The sequence below is a fragment of the Heterodontus francisci genome, chromosome 38 (genome assembly GCF_036365525.1).
Source record: "Heterodontus francisci isolate sHetFra1 chromosome 38, sHetFra1.hap1, whole genome shotgun sequence".
Lineage (NCBI taxonomy): Eukaryota > Metazoa > Chordata > Chondrichthyes > Heterodontiformes > Heterodontidae > Heterodontus > Heterodontus francisci.
This window is the reverse complement of record NC_090408.1, coordinates 8223288-8237546: the sequence shown is the minus strand read 5'-3', so window position 1 is coordinate 8237546 and position 14259 is coordinate 8223288. Positions and strand designations below refer to the sequence as shown.

Genomic DNA, 14259 nt, shown 5'->3' with positions numbered 1-14259 from the left:
AGCAAACTTTGTCCGACATCCAATACTCATGGACCCTCGGGGCCCTGTGCACCACTCCTGTTCCATGTACTCCCTGCAGTCTATAATCAATTCTAGATACCAAACTAAAATGCAAAGTAAACTAGAAATGTGTGCAAAGTTCATGAAATTATCTTCTCCCGCTCTAGAGAATGAATTATGCACACTGGCAAGCTGAAACAGCGCCAAAAATGCTCCCCAAAGTTTTGAACTCGACAATACATTCCCATTGTTTTAGTGCTTGAGCACTGATTCAAAAGTACACTTTGTTGCAGGGAAATTGGAAAATGCTGTGAGCAAGAGTGGTGGGGAAGGGAAGGTATCTCGTTGAAGAGGAGTGGGTCACAGCTAAGCCTCTTAACATTATCAGGCTGATTCTGCAACCTGTTCCCCTCCCAACTGAGTGTCCCAGGTGGGAAAGCAGAATCACTGAATTTACACTTGTGTGGCTCATTTTTGACATAACCATTTGTGATTACATAGCACCTTACCTAACATATAAAGATCCAAAACAAGATGGAGAAAAAGATACACTAAATAAGAGTTAGGACAAAAGAGTGAGAAACAGACAGTGAATATGAAATTGGAGAAAAGTTACAGGAGATAACCCACGCTCTGATTGAGGAGGTACATCTTGAGGAAGCAGAGGTAGCAAAGGAGGAAGGGTTCAGGAAGGGAGTTCTACAGTGCTGGGCTGTGGGGGAGGTGTAATTGTGGATCTTTTTTTAAGTGGACGTATTTGGGAAGTAGTGGAGTAAATGGGATTAAAATAGGATGAAGTGCAGGTGGAAGAGTTTTTGATAAATTGGGATTTATTTAGGATGAAGCTCAAGAAATCATTTAAACAATCAAACTAGAAGTGATGAACATGTGGAGGGGGGTTTTAACAGTATTGTGGGTGAGATAGACAATACTCAGAAGGTAGAACAGGTGATGGGTGAAATATTGCGCTTGAAGCTCAGCTCAGAGTCAAAGAGAACTGTGGGGTTATAGGCTGTCAGGTTCAGCTTCAGCAAGGAGGTGCAGAACTGAATGGAGTTGGTGAAAGTCTAATAGTGGTGTTTTAGTTTGCAGATGTTCAGTGGAGGTAAAGATGGTGGAGGAGGATGAGGTAGACAACTGTGCTGGAGGAGGCAGAAAGGCAAAGGAGGGATAATATCTGGAAACCATGCAGCCAAATTGCACTCAGCAAAATCCTGCATAGAGCAATGAGATAGTAAACACATGAAATTAATAGGCAGGAAAAGAGCATCTGGCCCATCCAGCCAGCCCTACCATGACCACAGCATCATGAGCACAGAATCTGTTTTTATGGGGTTGGTAAAGGGATAAATATTGAACAGGATACTCATGTGCTTCATCAAGTAGTGTCATGCGATTTTTTCCATCCATCTGAACAGATGGGGCCTCAGTTTAAAGGCTAATTCAAAAAAGGGAACAATGCAGCACTGCACTGTTATATCTATATCATGTACTCAAGGCTGGAGTGCGGCTTGAATCTAACGTGTTCTAACTCAGAGGGAGAGTGCTACCATTGAGCCAAGTACAACTATAAAACACCCACTGCCGAGAGGGTGACTGGTGCTCCTTGGCCTCTATCAGCGCTAGTCTGAAACTTACCAATTGGTTAGTGCATGAGATGACACATCCTTTAATTTCTCTCCCGCTCTGAGGACTTCTCATTTTGTCAGCATGGTCAATGGGTAGCACTCTCTGAGCCAGTTCATGGGGGTCAAGTACCACTCCAGACACTTCAGGCTGGATTTTACCAGCCGCAGTCAGTTGGGGCTGGATTTTACCAGCCCTCTGGAGACGGGCTGGGAGGCTGCAGGCATCGTAAAATAGTGGTGGGAGGGAAGTCTGAAGTCTTCCTGAGCCGTAGGATATTGCTAGCGGTGGGAAACTCAGCGGCATGGAAACATTTTTTTGACTTCTTCTTTCATAGGATGTGAATGCCACTGGTGTTTTTTGCCCATCCCTAAATGCTGTTGAACTGAGTGGCTTGCTAGGCCATTTCAGAGCTTAGTTAAGACTCAACCACATTGCTGTGGGTCTGGAGTCACATGTAGACCGCCTGCCTGCACAGGGTCAGATCCCACTTTCAGTCCAGTAGGCGGGACTACTTATCTGTTGAGAAAATCTTGGCCTTGGGCATATAATCAGTACTGACACTGCAGTGCAGTACTGAGCGAGTGCTGTACTGTCAGGGGTGCCATCTTTTGGACGAAGCTCCATTTGCTCTCTCAGGTGGATGTAAAAGGTCACACAGTCATAGAGTCATACAGCATAGAAACAGGCCCTTCAGCCCACCGCGTCCATGCCAACCATAATGCCTATCTATACTAATCCCACCTGCCTGCATTAATTCCATATCCCTCTATGCCTTGCTCATTCAACTACCTGTCCAGATGCCTCTTAAATGTCGCTACTGTTCCTGCCTCCACCACCTCCACAGGCAGCTCATTCCAGATACCCACTATTCTTTGTGTGAAATATTTACCCCTTTGATCCCCTTTAAACCTCCTCCCTCTCACCTTAAATCTATGCCCTCTAGTTTTAGTCACCCCTACCATGGAAAACAGACTCTGGCTATCTACCCTATCTATGCCTCTCATAATTTTATATACCTCTATCATGTCCCCTCTCAGCCTCCTTCGCTCCAGGGAAAACAGACCCAAACTATCCAATCTCTCTTTATAACTCAAGCCCTCCAAACCAGGCAACATCCTTGTGAATATTTTCTGCACCCTCTGTAGCTTAATCACATCTTTCCTGCAGTGCGGCGACCAGAACTGCACACAGTACTTCAAATGTGGCCGAACCAACGTTATGTACAACTGTAACATGACGTCCCAACTCTTGTACTCAATGCCTCGGCCGATGAAGGTAAGTATGCATATGCCTTCTTCACCACCGTGTCTACCTGTGTCGCCACTTTCAGGGAACTATGTACTTGCACCCCAAGGTTTGTCTGCTCAACAACACTCCCCAGGGCCCTGCCATTCACTGTATATGTCCTGCCCTGGTTTAACTTCCCAAAATGCAGCACTTCACACTTGTCTGCATTAAATTCCATTTGCCACTCCCTTGCCCACTTGATCTATATCCTGTTGTAACCATAGACAACCTTCTTCACTGTCCACTATACCACCAATTTTGGTGTCATCTGCAAACTTACTAATCATGCCCCCTACATTCACATCCAAGTCATTAATATATATGACAAACAACAGAGGGCCCAGAATCGATCCCTGCGGCACACCACTGGTCACCGGCTTCCAAGCTGAAAAACAGTCTCTTATCACCAAGCCAATTTTGTATCCAATTTGCTAGCTCACCTTGGATCCCATGTGTTCGAACCTTCTGGACCAGCCTACCATGTGGGACCTTGTCAAAGGCCTTGCTAACGTCCATGTAGACAATGTCCATCGCCCTGCCCTCGTCAAACCTCTTGGTCACCTCCTCGAAAAACTCAATCAAATTCGTGAGACATGATTTCCCACGCACAAAGCCATGCCTTAATCAGACCATGCCTTTCCAGATGCATATAAATCCTGTCTTTCAGAATCCCTTCCAATAACTTCCCCACCACTGATGTAAGGCTCACCAGCCTGTAGTTCCCTGGCTTATCCCTGCTGCCCTTCTTAAATAAAGGCACAACATTAGCTATCCTCCAGTCTTCCGGTACCTCACCCATGGCTAACGATGATGCAAAAATCTCTGCCAGGGCCCTAGCAATCTCCTCCCTTGCTTCCCATAGCATCCTAGGATACACCTGGTCAGGCCCTGGGGATTCATCCACCTTAATGCGCTTCAAAACCTCCAACACCTTCTCCTTTGTAATGTTGATATGCTCCAGGATATCGCTGTTCCCTCTCGTGAACTCACTAGCTTCCATGACCTTCTCCACGGTAAATACGGATGAGAAATATTCATTTAAGACCTCGCCCAATCCTGTGGCTCCACACATAGATTGCCACACTGATCCTTAAGGGGACCTACTCTCTCCCTAGCTACCCTTTTACTCTTAATATACTTAGAATCTTTTAGGATTCTCCTTTATCTTATCTGCCAGGGAAATCTCATGGCCTCTTTTCACCCTCCTAATTTCCTTCTTAAGTGTAGTCCTACATCCCCTATACTCCTCGAGGGACTCGCTCGATCCCAGCTGCCTATACCTGACATATGCCTCCTTCTTTGGCCTGACCAGACCCTCAATATCCCTCGTCAACCAAGGTTCCCTAAACTTGCCAGCCTTGCCCTTCCATCAACAGGAACATGCCAGCCCTGAACTCTTCCTATCTCACTTTTAAAAGCCTCCCACTTGCCAGACGTCCCTTTACCTGTACACAGCCTCTCCCATTCAACTTTTGAGAGTTCCTGTCTGATGCCATCGAAATTAGCCTTCCCCCATTTTAGGACTTCAACCTGAGGACCAGTCCTATCCTTTTCCATAACTATCTTGAAGCTAATAGAGTTATGGTCACTGGTCCCAAAGTGCTCCCCCACTGACACATCAACCACCTGCCCATCCTCATTTCCTAACAGGAGGTCGAGTGTAGCCCCTTCTCTGGTAGGGCCATCCACATACTGCTTCAGAAAACTATCCTGGACACACTTAACAAATTCTTCCCCATCTGATCCCTTAGCACTGAGGCAGTCCCAGTCAATATTAGGGAAGTTAAAATCACCTACTATTACAACCCTATAATTCCTACACCTATCTGTGATTTCCCTACATATATGCTCCTCCACTTCCCTCTGACTATTGGGGGGCCTATAGTATAATCCCATCAAAGTGATCACCCCTTTCTTATTTCTAAGTTCTACCCATATGGCCTCGTTGGACGTTCCCCCCGGGATATCCTCTTTAAGTACTGCCATGATGTCCTCCCTAATCAATAGTGCAACTCCCCCTCCTCTCTTACCTCCACCTCGGTCACACCGGAAGGATCGGTACCCCGGAACATTGAGCTGCCAGTCCTGCCCATCCCTCAACCAAGTTTCCGTAATCGCTATAATATCACAATCCCATGTACCGATCCATGCTCTGAGTTCATCTGCCTTACCTGTCAGGCTTCTTGCATTAAAGTAAATGCAGTTTAGCCTACCAGACCTTCCAAGCTCCCTGTTCTGCCCCTGCCTGGCCTGCCTACTGGACTTGCTTGCTTTAACTTCTACATTTGCCTCAACTATCTCATCGGAGAGACTACTACTTTGGGTCCCACCCCTCTGCAAGACTAGTTTAAACCCTCCCGAGTAGTACTATCAAACCTCCCTGCAAAGATATTGGTCCCCCTCCAGTTTAGATGCAACCCGTCCTTCTTGTACAGGTCACCTCTGCACCAGAAGAGATCCCAATGATCCAAGTAGCTGAAGCCCTTCCGTGTTATTCAAAAAAGCACTGGGGAATTCTCCCAACATTTAACCAATGGGCAGATTATTTGGTCATTTATCTCATTGTTGTTTGTGAGAACTTGCTGTGCGCAAATTGGTTGCTGTGTTTCCCTCCATTACAACAGTGACCACACTTCAAAAGTACTTCATTGACTCTGAAGAGCTTTGGGATGTCCTAAAATGGTGAAAGACACTTTAGAAATGCAAATATTTCTTTCTTTCTCTCTGCTCACAGAGACATGACTGACATCTGGACGTGAACAGATGGGAGACTGCAGCAGTGTATCTCAATGCACGATGCCAGCTGGAAAATATCAACTTAAGTTATTGGGATTGGAAGTTATATAAATACAAGTGAAAGCTTTCCATTTATGCACTTAATGGGTGAAAAATCAAGGCAGGATGTGTGATTTCCTAATATGTGCATAGAATTGATCATACAGTTTACTTGGGATCAAAGCACCTGTGAAACAAGCCTGATTAAACGTTAACAAAACATTGTGAAGTTATAGAGGTGTTACACATTGTTAATGCAGTCGAACAGCTCAGTTGAGGGGTTCAATGAAGAATCACTCGGCAATTTCAATGCAAACCAAGAAGTAACTTGGTGAGTAATGGTGATGAAGCATCTTATATTGATCCACAAATGTAAATGGTTTGAAGCAAACTGCCTTTAGAAAGAGGTTTTGTGACTACTGAGGGAATTAAAGCACCCAAAAACATGAAGTGAATTTGTAAGATAAAATGAAAGGTCATTGAGCTGAAACATAACGGGAGGAATTTTACCGGCCCCTGAGCAGAGGGAACGGAGGTGATTTGGACAGCTAAATAGCCGGGAGTCGTGCCGGGGCAGCTTATTTGCATAATTAAAGGTCCTAATAAAGGCCATTTTGTGGAGCTGACACCATTTTGCCAATGGTGGGGCAGCACCCCCACTGAATGGGGAGGCCGAAAGATTTATGGAGGCGGCCTCCCTGTGGCAGGCTGGAGGGGGGCTATCGAAGTCGGAGGTTCCATGGACTAAAGAGGGGGCACAGGTGTGAATGACAGCCCTCACGGCCCCAACGATCCTCCCAGAGGGGTTTCCCCTCTGTCCCAACTGGCCCACTGGCTTGATTCCTTAAATCGTAATTTATACTTATCTGTCCGAGGGCACCTCTAATTTGAAGCTCTCGAGGTCTCCGACCTGCCTCAGCAATGTCCACCTTCCCTGGTGGGGCTGCTGAGGCTCTAGAGCTGCTGGCCCTCTGATTGGGTCGGCAGCATCATGAGCCTTCCAGCCATCCTTAATTGGATGGCAGGCCCACTGGTGGCCAAATAGGTGGCCACCTCTGGTGATATCACTGAGCCGGTCCCACTGCTGGCAGGTGCGAGCTTGGGACCCGCTTTGCAGCCTGATACCAGAGTGCTGAAGCCCATGGTAAAATTCAGCCTATTAACTCTGCTTCTCTCTCCACAGATGCTGCCAGACCTGCTGAGTACTTCCATCACTTTCAGTTTTTCAGATTTTCAGAATCTGCTTATAAGATATAGTTATTGATTCAATGGTGCCTTCTGCAGCAAGATGTTTACTTTTGTGCCCAGGGGAGAGGACGGCAGAGATTGTGTTTCAAAATTAAATTCTAAACTCACTTTCTGTTCTACTGAGCAATCACATCCTCATGTCAGGTCTCAAGTGGAGTGAAATTGCTCTTTGCCCAATTTAATTTTCTACTGACTTCAATAGAAGAGAATCATGTGTTGTATACAAATTTGCTGTTGCCCATGCGGAAACTTCACCTGGACATACACACACAAAGGCCATAAAGCGCAGGAGAAGTGGCTGTGAGGAGCAGACAGGGCAGCAAAGAGAAAGGGGGTCAGTGAGGAGCAGGAGGGAATTGAAGGCAAACTATTGTCCTGATTAGGGAATTGACTGAGCGGCAGGAGAAAGAGTCAGGAGAATTACAGGTGCACTAATTGGCAGGATGTGACTAGTGGTGTCCCACAAGGATCTGTGTTGGAGCCTCAACTAATTTCATGGCTTAGATGAAGGATAGAAAGCCACATTTCTAAGTTAATGGCAATGTAAGCAGTGTAGGTGGAAGAGTAAAATTGCAGAGATATTGCTAGACTAAGTGAATAGACAAAACTGTGGCAAATGGATTTCAATGGAGGCAAATGTGAGGTCATCCACTCAGGATCTAAAAAAGGATAGCACAGGGTGCTTGCTAAATGGTGAAAGGCTAGAAACAATGGAGGTCCAAAGAGATTAAGGGGTCCAGGTACACAGGATCAATGTCATTAAAATGTCACAAACAGGTACAGAGATTAATCAAAATGACAAATGGAATACTGGCCTTTATATCTGGAAGACTAGAATACAAGGGGATATAAGTCCTGCTTCAGTTATACAAAGCCCTGGTTAGACCACACCTGAAGTTACTGTGAGCAGGTCTGTGCAACACACCTTCGGAAGGATATACTGACCTTAGAGGGAGTACAGTTTAGATTTACCAGAATGAAACCTGGACTGCAAAGGTTAAATTATGAGGAGAGATTACACAAACTAGGAATAAAAGCAGAAAATGCTGGAAATACTCAGCAGGTCTGGCAGCATCTGTGGAAAAAGAAACAGAGTTAGCATTTCAGGGTTGTCACCCTTTGTCAGAACAAACTAGAATTATGTTCCCTCAAATTTAGAGGGCAAGTGAGAGGTGATTTGATCAAGGTTTTCAAGATATTGAGGAGAATTGATAGGATAGATAGAGAGAAACCATTTCTGCTGGTTGAAGAGTCTAGGACTAGGGGACATAGTCAAAAAATCTTTCAGGAGTGAAGTTAAGAAACACTTCTAAACGTAAAGAGTGGTAGAAGTTAGGAATTTTCTTCCACAAATGACAACCAATGCAGTCAATTAATTTTAAATCAGAGATTGATAGATTTTTGTTAATCAAAGCTATTAAGGGATATGGGGCGAAGGCAGATGTATGGAGTTCGATCACAGATCAGCCATGATCTCACTGAATGGTCGAATAGGCTCAATGGGCTAAATGGCCTCCTCCTGTTTCTATTTCCACCAGCTGGGTGGCCAGTACGTCTCCTTTCATTTCAGCAGTGTGAGGTTTCACCTCAAACACATCTTTGTGGAAACACACAAAGGCCGGAAGCCTTCCGTATTCAGAAATCTTTTACTATCTATCCTCTCAAAGTCTTACACAATTTTGAAAATCTCTATTCGATTTCCTATTAATGATTGCTGTTTCAGGGAAAAAGCCCCAGTGTTTTGAGCATGCCTGGTATATTTCTTAGACTTGAATGCTTATGACAGACAATTGACTTAGCCTGATCTACGTGCAGATCTGAGCTGGATGACAGAAAGCATCAACACATCCTGCTCTCCTTTTCCAAAACTGCTCACTATTTCCAAAATCCTTCTGGAATGCAAAGATAAACCCTGGCTTCTCTTTACCACTATAAACTGTCTTCTTAAACCCCTGTCTCCTCCACCCTCACCTCCAACAACAGGTGCAAGGAGTTAATGAACTTCTTAGTCACTAAGATTGAGACCATGATTCAGCTGCTTCCCTCCCTTCCCCTAACCCACTGGGCCAAATTCTCCTAAGGTTCCCTCCCAATCAAGCCCTGCACATACATCTTTCTCCAGTTTCTCTCCTCTCTCCCCTCCTGCCGTCTCTGAGCTCATCTTGTCCATCAGACCCAGCTTCTGCTCCCTAGACCCTATTCCCAGTAAACTGCTGATCATCCAACTTCCCTTCCTGGCCCCTATGTTAGATGATGTTGTTAACAGTTCCCTCTCCTAAGGTACTGTCCCACTCTCCTCAAAGAACTAATCCTTGACCCTCTGTCCTTGCAAACTACCGCCCCGTCCCCAACCTCCCTTTCCTCTTCAAGGTCCTTGAAAATGTTTTCACTTCCCAAATATGTGCCCACTTTTTTCCTCAACTGCATGTTTGAAACCCTCCAATCATGTTTCACCCCTGCCACAGTACTAAATAGCCCTTATCAAAGTAACAAATGACATCCTATGTGACTGTGCCCGTGGTAAACTGTCCGTCCTTGTCCTCTCGAGCTGTCTGCAGCCTTCGACATGGTTGACCACAACACCCTCCTTTAAAACTTCTCCACTTTCGTCCAGCTGGTGAGATTGCTCTCACCTCGTTTCATTCTAATCTATCCAGTTGTAGCCAGAGAATCACCTGCAATGGCTTCTCTTTTCACTCCCTGCATCGTTAGCTCTGGTGTCTCCCAAGGATCTATTCTTTGCCCCCTCCTACTTCTCTTCTACGTGCTGCCCCTTGGCAACATCACTGGAAAACACAACATCAGGTTACACATCTACACTGACAACACCCAGCTCTACCTCCCTACCACCTCTCTCGACCCTTCCATAATCTCTGATTTGACATACTGCTGTTCTGACATACAGTGCTAGATGAACAGAAATTTCCTTCAATTAAAGACCAAAGCCACTGTCTTCAGCATCCACCATAAACTCCATTCCGTAGCCACCGACTCCATCCCTCTCCCTGGCCACTATCTGAAGCTGAACAAGACAACATAGAACCTTGATGTCGTATTTGAGCTTTTGACCACATGCCCACACCATCATTTAAGACCACCTACTTCCACTTCTGTAAAATCACCTGGCTCCACCTTTGCCTCAGCTTATCTATCCTGAAACCCTCATCATGCCTTTATTACCTCTAGACTTCACTATTTCAAGGCTCTCCTGGCTGGCACCTCACCTTGCAAAAGATGAGGCGGAAGCATTTGCAACAATCTTCAGCCAGAAGTGCTGAGTGGATGATCCAACTCAGTCTCCTCCTGAAATCCCAAGCATCACAGATGCCAGTCTTCAGCAAATTAAATTCACTCCACGTGATATCAAGAATCCACTGAAAGCACTGGATACTGCAAAGGCTATGGGCCCTGACAATATTCCGGCAATAGTACTGAAGATCTTTGCTCCAGAACTTGCCGCGCCCCGAGCCAAGCTGTTCCCGTACAGCTACAACACGGGAATCCACGCAGCAAGGTGGAAAGTTGCCCATGTATGTCCTGTACACAAAAAGCAGGACAAATCCAACCCAGCCAATTACCACCCCATTAGTCTACACTTGATCATCAGTAAAGTGATGGAAGGTGTCGTCGACAGTGACATCAAGCAGCACTTGCTTAGCAATAACCTGCTCCGTGACGCTCAGTTTGGGTTCCGTCAGGTCCACTCAGCTCCTGATCTCATTACAGCCTTGGTTCAAACATGGACAAAAGAGCTGAACTCCAAAAGTGAGGTGAGAGTGACTGCCCTTGACATCAAGGCAGCATTTGACCGAGTATGGCATCAAGGAGCCCTAGAAAAACTGAGGTCAATAGGAATCAAGGTGAAAACTCTCCGCTGATTGGAGTCACACCTAACACAAAGGAAGATGGTTGTGCTTGTTGGAGGTCAATCATCACTGCAGGAGTTCCTCAGGGTAGTGTCCTAGGCCTAACCATCTTCAGCTGCTTCATCAATGACTTTCCTTCAGTCATAAGGTCAGAAGTGGGGATGTTTGCTGATGATTGCACAATGTTCAGCACCATTCACGATTCCTCAGATACTGAAGCAATCTGTGTAGAAATGCAGCAAGACCTGGACAATATCCAGGCTAGGGCAGACAAGTGGCAAGTAACAGGCAATAACTATCTCAAACAAGAGAGAATCTAACCATCTCCCCTTAACATTTGTGCCTTGGCGGCACAGTGGTGCAGTGGTTAGCACCGCAGCCTCACAGCTCCAGTGACCCGGGTTCTGTTCTGGGTACTGCCTGTGCGGAGTTTGCAAGTTCTCCCTGTGTCTTCGTGAGTTTCCACTGGGTGCTCCGTTTTCCTCCCACAGCCAAAGACTTGCAGGTTGATAGGTAAATTGGCCATTGTAAATTGTCCTTAGTGTAGGTAGGTGGTAGGAGAATGGTGGGGATGTGGCAGAGAATATGGGGTTAATGTAGGATTAGTATAAACGGGTGGTTGTTGATCGGCACAGACTCAGTGGGCCGAAGGGTTTGTTTCAGTGCTGTATCTCTAAATAAAAAATAAAATAATTTTAATAGCATTACGAACCCTGAATCTCCCACTATCAACATCCTAGGGGTTGCCATTGACCAGAAACTGAACTGGACCAGCCACATAAATACCATGGCTCCAGCAGCAGGTCAGAGGCTAGGAATCCTGCAGCAAGTGACTCACCTCCTGACTCCCCAAAGCCTGTCCACCATCTACAACGCACAAGTCAGGAGTCTAATGGAATACTCTTCACTTGCCTGGATGGGTGCAGCTCCAACAACACTCAAGAAGCTCAACACCAATCAGGACAAAGCAGCCCACTTGATTGGCACCCCATCTACAAACATTCACTCCCTCCACCACCGATGCACAGTGGCATCAGTGTGTACCATCTACAAGATGCGCTGCAGCAATGCACCAAGGCTCCTTCGACAGCACCTTCCAAACCCACAACCTCTACCACCAAGAGGGACAAGGGCAGCAGATGCATGGGAACACCACCACCTGCAAGTTTCCCTCCAAACCACACACCATGTGGCGCAGCGGTTAGCACCGCAGCCTCACAGCTCCAGCGACCCGCGTTCAATTCTGGGTACTGCCTGCGTGGAGTTCCTCTGGGTGCTCCGGTTTCCTCCCACATGCCAAAGACTTGCAGGTTGATAGGTAAATTGGCCATTATAAATTGCCCCTAGTATAGGTAGGTGGTAGGGGAATATAGAGACAGGTGAGGATGTGGTAGGAATATGGGATTAGTGTAGGATTAGTATATATGTGTGGTTAATGGTCGGCACAGACTCGGTGGGCTGAAGGACCTGTTTCAATGCTGTATCGCTAAATCAAACAAAATCAAAATCAAACCATCCTGACTTGGAACTATATCGCCGTTCCTTCACTGTCGCTGGGTCAAAATCCTGGAACCCCCTTACTAACAGCACTGTAGGTGTACCTACCCCACATGGACTGCAGCGGTTCAAGAAGACAGCTCACCACCACCTTCTCAGGGGTAATTAAGGATGGGCAATAAGTGCTGTCCTAGCCAGCGATGCCCACATCCCACAAATGAATATTGAAGAAAACGACCACACTCCATAAACTTGAGCTCATCTAAAACTCTGCTGCCCATGTCCTACCTCACACTAAGTCCTGTTTACCCATCACTCTTGTGATTGCTGACTTACGTTACTGTCAAGCAACACCCTCCCTATCTCTGTAATCTCTTAGACCCACAATCCTCCGAGGTCTCTGTCCTCCTCCAATTCTGACCTCTTGCGTATTCGTGATTTAAATTGCTCCACCACTGACTAGACCCTAAACTCTAAAATTCCTCTCCACCTCTCTTTCCTCCTTTAAGATGCTCCATAAAACTACCCCTTTGGCCAAGCCTTTTGTTTTCCATCCTCATATTGCCTTATGTGGCTCAGTATCAAATTTTGTTAGACTAAGCTCTTTTGAAGTGCTTAGGTACGTTTTACTGCATTAAAAGCACTATATAAATGAAAGTTGTTGTTGTTGTTAAATCTTCCCTGTACCCTTTAATTAGCTTTAATATTTTTTCCTATAGGACTGCCCAGAGTGCATACAACACTCCAAGTGGGGTCTAAATTTTATTACAACAACAGTAACAATTTGCATTTTTATCACACCTTTAATGTGGAGAAAAGGTCCAAAGAATTTCACAGAGAATCAGACAAAACTGGATGTTGAGACAAAGACGGAGATATTAGGAGAAGTGACCAACAGCTTGGTTAAAGAGGTGAGTTGTAAAGAGGATCGTAAATGAAGAAAGGTAGTTGGAACGGCAGAAGGATTTAGGGAGGCAAGTCCAGAACACGGGCTTAGGCATCTGAAGCACTGTCGTTGAGCTGGGAAGTGAGACAGCAAAGCACAAGAGGCCAGAGTTGGAGAGTTCTTGGACGGTGATCGGACAAGAGGAGATTATAGAGGTAGGGAGGGACAAGGATATGAAGGGATTTAAATAAGAGGGAGAAAACTTTAAATTTCAGACATTGGAGGACTGGGAACCAATGTAGATCAGCAAGCAGCAGTGCGAGGTGTGAATGGGATGTTGTGCAGGATAGGATATGTGCAACCCATGGTTTTTAGATGAACTGATATTTACAGAGCATACAGAATGGGAGGCTGGATTGGGGAGCGTTGCAATAGTTGCATCTGGAGATGACAAAGGCATGAAGAAGAGTTTCAGCAGCAGATGAGTTGAGGTGGGGCAAATGAACAATATTACAGAGGTGGAAGAGGGTGGTCTTTGTGAAAGAGAGCATATGGGCACTGGAAGCTCAGCACGGGTAAAATGGGAAGTTGAATGTCAATTCCTAGCTTCATATTCAGCCACCCTGTATATATTTATAACTTATTATAAACGCTTTCAATCTGACATCATTACAGGTTCGATGACATAATGCCATTCTAAGATTGATAGATAATTCCTCAGGAGATTGATATTGCTTATTACTTTTCTAGGATATCACTATCAACTTTGTGGCCTGATTTTCAAAGGAGTTCTGATTCTGCAGGGCTGTTTGTGGAGGATATTTTCTGTAAATGAGTTGTATGGAGCTCAGGCTCCTGTATTTGCACCTTCCCATTTTTGTGGTAAGGAAAATAGGACATTATTTGAATTCATTCAAACCTGACTTATTTTCTCCCCACTGGTACTGTCTTGAGTCACATTTTTTCTTTTTTGAAAGTTAGAAACCAATTCAAATTTTCCATATCAGAAAGTTGTATTTTCTAATCAGTTTCAAGTTCCTTGGTTGTGATGGGAATGAGATTGTTGGAGAA

At 45.4% G+C, this 14259-nt stretch overlaps 1 protein-coding gene across 1 annotated transcript in view; it reads right to left on the bottom strand.

The window, feature by feature from the left end:
* adamts17 (ADAM metallopeptidase with thrombospondin type 1 motif, 17) overlaps positions 1–14259 on the bottom strand; it is a 679121-nt gene that overhangs the window by 188253 nt on the left and 476609 nt on the right. The window lies entirely within an intron of this gene.